The sequence below is a fragment of the Plectrocnemia conspersa genome, unplaced genomic scaffold (genome assembly GCF_051122295.1).
Source record: "Plectrocnemia conspersa isolate PC_06_02 unplaced genomic scaffold, ASM5112229v1 ptg000009l, whole genome shotgun sequence".
Taxonomy (NCBI): domain Eukaryota; kingdom Metazoa; phylum Arthropoda; class Insecta; order Trichoptera; family Polycentropodidae; genus Plectrocnemia; species Plectrocnemia conspersa.
This window is the reverse complement of record NW_028277173.1, coordinates 4,836,083-4,842,110: the sequence shown is the minus strand read 5'-3', so window position 1 is coordinate 4,842,110 and position 6,028 is coordinate 4,836,083. Positions and strand designations below refer to the sequence as shown.

The 6,028-nt window shown below is 29.7% G+C and overlaps 1 pseudogene; it reads left to right on the top strand.

The window, feature by feature from the left end:
- The first annotated feature begins 5,312 nt into the window (after positions 1-5,312).
- LOC148231659 (uncharacterized) lies at positions 5,313-5,797 on the top strand (annotated as a pseudogene).
- Positions 5,798-6,028: the final 231 nt, after the last annotated feature.

The window sequence follows — 6,028 nt, the reverse complement described above, 5'->3', positions numbered from 1 at the left end:
ATATGGCTTCAGTTATCTAGTGACAAGTCTTGATCTGTCATGATTAATAAATCTCGTCATCGTTCTACAATATTGTTAATCAATCATTTTAAATACAGTTAGGGCTGGTCAATTAACTTTCCAAACTAAAAAGTTACAATATACAAAGCTGTCACTGTCGCAGTGTGTCGCAAAAAGTAAGTAATAAGAAAATTTTGCTTAATACCATATTCACATTTTCCTTTCAACCTGCTATAATTTTTTTTATCTTACTAATAAAAATTATTTTTGTTTTGAAATATCTTGATTTCAATACATGGTTGTTTTGTATTTTATTTAACCTGACAGGCGAAAGCCCAATGCGTTAGAACAGGGTTAATCTGTACCAACTGGGTAATTTAATAAGACATAATGAATACCTACAAGTGAGTATTAATCACTAGACTGATAGTCTGAAAGTTGGTGGCAACTATAAAATGAATTATTGTTTGTAATATAATTTCTAATCATTAGATTTTATTTTGCAGCTGGGTCTGGTTTTTAATAATAGCGCATTTTTATAAATAAAAATTCGAGTATGCTGCCGGGGCTCGAACCCATAAGCTTAGGATTATTAGTCTGAGTCGTTACGGACTGAGCTATTCCAACATTTAAAAAGTCTAGTTTTTTATTAACATTTATTAATATTTTTACTTAATCTGAAAAACGGTTTTAAAATCACCCGTAATTATTGTGCTAAATTCAGTCGCGCAGGACTTGCTAAAAGTGTCTTATAAAACTATACTATTTATTGTGTCCGTAAGACTTTCTAAGAACATTTTTTTTTTCGTTAGTGTAAAACATACGATTGCATATTAGAGTGGACATCCATTAAACGGTTTCCATTAACATTTTCAAAAATCTTAATTGAAGAAAGGCACTAAAAAGTCAGTTCGACGTTCCCAAATTTACCGATATTATAATAACAGACAATAACAAAGAGTCTAGTTTGACCCATATTATAGATGTTGTCCAGCCGATCGATAATTGGAAGGGACGTTAAACTTCTACTTTGAAGGGTATATTAGCCAGAACACTACCGTTCTGCAACACATTCATCAGAAATTTCTTTATGCCTTTTTATTTATATGTATTATTTTATTTAACAGTTATTAATGGAGCATTGATGAGAGTCAAGGACTGAAAATTAGTGAAAAAATCAATTGGTTGCCTGTAAAATATGATTTAATTAAAACCTTATTATTTTTTAGTGATAATTATTTTAATTAATCATTAATTACATTTATAATCGTTAGACTAAATCAGTGAGGACGTCAAAAAGAAAATGCTTAGTTAATTATTAGATATTTAGTTTAAAGCCATAAAAAGCAAAAGGCAAAACAAAAAATATAAGGATGGTTTCAAAAACTCTAACTGTAATAGGTTAATATTAAATAACTAGAATCTTGAAATAACATATTGTATTATACAACATACAACGCATTTACATATGAGCAATAATTAACTAACTGTAAACAGATTTTTAGTACAATTTAAACTGATCTTAATAACAGAAGCAAACATATAACAAATAATAACAACAAACATCAAATTAAACATATTTTTTGTATATTAAACTTTTTTTTATTATCTATCTATTCACAACAATAATTGGAACACGAAATTTTATCTGTTATGGGTATCGAAAAAAAGATAGATACGCACAGAGTTCATAGTGACACAAGTGTTAATGCGATCTTGGTTGTGTTTCTAGGACGGTTCATTTATTCTAGTCCCTGGGCCGGGGGCCCTAGAAGGGCCAAGTGAGGACTGAGGACTGAAGAGGACAGGGGAGCTATTTGCGGGTCCCGCATGTGGGTCACACACGCCCAATCAGACGTTCTCAAATCGGTAGCGTCCGATCTCGTTCGTACTATATGCACTATAATGAGAAAAAATCGATAATATGATGCTAGTCAATATAAAACATTTCTTTATTTTTTTGTTTAAAAAATATATTTTTTTAAGTTTAAGGGTCAACGTAACTGTTGAGGGACTCATGGGTTCGAAATAAATTTTAGTATGAGGCGTCGCTCTGACAAATGTAAATAAAGGCGTAAAAATTAGAGCACGCCGTCAATTGAATCACGCCATATGCATTGAAGTGAAATTTGTCCACGTTAGACGATGAATGCTTAAAAAAGTATTTGGTTGACAAAAGCGTAATGATGAACACAATAATTTAAAAAATAATAATTTCTGAATTGAATTGATTGTTCAAATAAATCAATAGTTTCAAAAGATAGGATTCATATTTTTTTATTTAACCAGCTTGGGAAAATAGGGGGTGGGAGGATATTAGTACCACATATTTTTTTGTTGGCGAATAGTTTCATTAAATACTATTATTAAAATTATGTTTTATGTAATCTATACACAAACAAGCAGACATTTTTTAAATCTTCATTAGTAACCCGACATGCGTAATCCCAATGTGTTATAACGAGGTAAATTTGTAAGTCAACCAGACATAATTAATACCTACAAATAAGTATAAAACTGAAAATTTGCGAATCGGTGACATCTATAAAATTAATTATAAATTATTATATGTAACCCATATAGTAATCAACATATGTCACCGTACAGTTGGGGCCATTTGGGGTTATTTTTATTAATAAAAATTTGAGTCTGCTGACGTGGCTCGAACCCGCAACCTCAGAGTTACTAGTCTGAAACGTATTTTACAAACGTTCTATTATATATAATACATATTACTGGTACAAAACCAATTTATACGCTTACAATCGTGTAATATGCTACAAATTAAAATAAAACGGTAAATAAATTTGGGGTAAGATACTAAAAAAAACCTTTTACAATTTAGGTGAAAATAAAATGAAAAAACGAAGGATTAAGTATGTTTGCCCAAGAAATCTATAAAATGACCTGGAACTAATAAAATGTTATATTATACTTGATAATATAAGATTCTATACCTACAACAGAAAGTGATAAAAACAATTCAAGATAAGATTTAACTTCTTATTAAAAGGTATTTTTAAAATTTCGCATTTATTGCTAAATACTACCTGTTTATAATGACTAATTTGTTATTAACAACAAATAACTATAATAATCTAATAGTATATATAATATAACAATACATATGGAAAACGAAGCTTTCTTCCATTAACCTTCTCACATAGAAACCATTATTTCTCTTATCTTCTTACTAAGAAAAACACATTTTGAAAGCATATATTTAAACTTGATAATATAATTTAAATGGAATTGACAATGCTTAAAGATTGACTATATAGTAAATTTAATAACACTTCTTAATAACCACTTATTTTGAATCTCAGTAATGTTAAACTAAAATATTAAAATAATCGACGATCGTTTAGCGTAGACGTATACAACTTAAAACCGACTTTAAAAATAGCCACCACACTTACTGACTGCGATGCACTACTATCGCCATTCAAAAATAGCAGCTGAATACATTACGGTTTTTAATCCGCAAAACTGGTATGTAATGTGTTATATCATATAATGTAATACAAAAAATGCGTATGACAAAAAAAGTCTTAGATTAAAAGTGAAAGTAGCGCATGGCATTCTTATCTCTAACGGTCAGTAAAATCTACGAGATAACGATATATAATATAGATAATTAATGGTATATTGTTTATTACTTTTTGATGATAACGATTGGTTAGTTTCAAATGTGAATCATGGCATTTCTAGTATGAATTTGTAACGACAAAAAACTGAGTTGCAAAAGAGTTCATCGTATAACATTGGATCTAAATTGGCTTTATATTTTTATTTCGATATTTTTATGAATGAGTATGCAATGGAATTTGTTTACAGATTATTTATCCATTGGCATGCTATGGCAATTCATGTGACAGTGACCTTGACCGTGGCAATTCGCATTGCAAATCTGCAGCATGCGTTACAGCGTTAGCAGTCGTGCCATGATCATGACATGACATAACGCACTGTGCATTTCTGTCATTCAATTAATTAATTAATATACGAATGAAGATACGTCTATGATTATCTTAGATGTTGATATAAAAATACCTAACTATGTTTTATATAATCTGAATTTTAAAACACAAAGTTATGTTTCAGTATTTTTATCCTATCATGTATGTGCGATTCTTCAAATCGCTTAACTGTTTAGTTCAACTTATCATTTGAAAATATTTGTTTTGATGAAGCGGTTCTATACCTGGACTTTCTTCATGATTTGTTTGGCTTAGTGAATATAAACGTTAGCATATTTATAATCTTTAATCAACTTTAATCCTTTCAAAGAAAATCAATAAACAATATCTCTTTTGCATTGTAGTAGATGTATGCTTTGTTTATGTGTCAGTTTTCATGTACAATGTTGAAATATGGAAGTCAAAGCATTAAGTATAGAAAAAAAATAGTATGAAAAGTCGATAGATGAAATAAAAAATGACTCGAAAAGGATGTAGAAAATAAAATAAATTAAATAACCCTACTCAGATAAACGACTTTAAAAATATGGATATTGATGATCTTGATATTTGACTTCAATAAATCATTATATTTATCATATTATAAAAAATATTAAAGAAGCCAAAGAAAATTTGATGCATGATAAATGCAAAGAAATATGAAATTTACAACAAAAACACCACGAATTTAACTTAAAATCTACAGGACTAGATCGAAAAAAATAATATGAGTTTAAAAAGTTCGGGGACCATAGAGAAGCCATAAACGGCACATATTAAAGCCTATTGTAGAATAAGCTATAAAAATGTCAAACCAGAAACCAGCAGTTTTTGAAAAATCTAAGCAATGAAAACTTAAACATCTTACAAAATTACTCAATAAAGTATACTTCTCTGCAAAAATATCTTACGACTGATTACAAAACAAAATATAATTCGAACATATGCAGCAACTTCAGGCTTCAACTTAATGAGTCTTTCGCTGAAAATTTTGTTAAAAATAATACAAGGAAGAATTCATACACGTCGCGAAAAAGTTATTAGCAGGGAACAATTTAAATTTCGGAAATGCTTAGGAACACGAGAAGCACTCTTCTTCATACAGACGTTACTTCAATAGAGAGCTCATATTCTATCGAACTAAATGACAGAAAAATCTAAATTAAAAAAACTAAATTGTAAAAATCTGTAATGGAATCAATCAGCAGTAATATGCATCGTGATAGAACACACAAAAAATAATACAATAGAGACAGGTGTCAGATAAAAACCATATTTAAATAAGCACTCTAGGGACAGAAAGAAATAAAAATTGGCGAGGAGCCAGTTAACAATATTCGTTATTCTAATGCCATGGTAATATTTGCCGAGACTGTTGACAACCTTTAGAGATCCCTGGATAGTGTGAATAACGAATCTATAAAATAGAGCCTACGAATAAATATCGATTAACCCTATGGACGCGTTAATCAAAAATAAATATTAAATTGTTGTTACTGTGTTCAAATTATATTTTATGTTTATTCACCAAAAAAAGTTTTTTCCTTAAAAATCTTTTTTCTACCGATTTTTGCGTAAAGAAATAAAAAAATCAATTGAGCGATTTTAGTCAATTTCCGTGTACAAATGGTGAAACAAATATCATGGTTATGAGCAAGCTCCCGGTGGCCCTTGTAAGCTTGGAATTAGAAGGAGATAGAATTGCTTGGGTAAATCATTTCAAATACTTGGGTAGTTGTATAAACAACGAAATGGACCCCGACGAAGAGGTTAAAGTCTGCATCGAAATGTATATAAGCCCGACCGCATTCACAATCAAAATATTGAAATTGAAATGACTGAAGAAACTTCTACTAACGATATCTGAATCACACAAGTAGATTCTTTGCATGTAAACGACATCTGTAAAAAATCCTATAAAATGCTTTGCTTTAAAATAAGGTCCATTAAGTATAAGAAAACGAGTACGGCTAGGGGAATTATGTACGGAGGTTTTGATTTATATAATAGTCTTCCAAGAGAAATCCGAAACAGCAAAAATATAACGGGTTTCATAAATGGAATAAAAA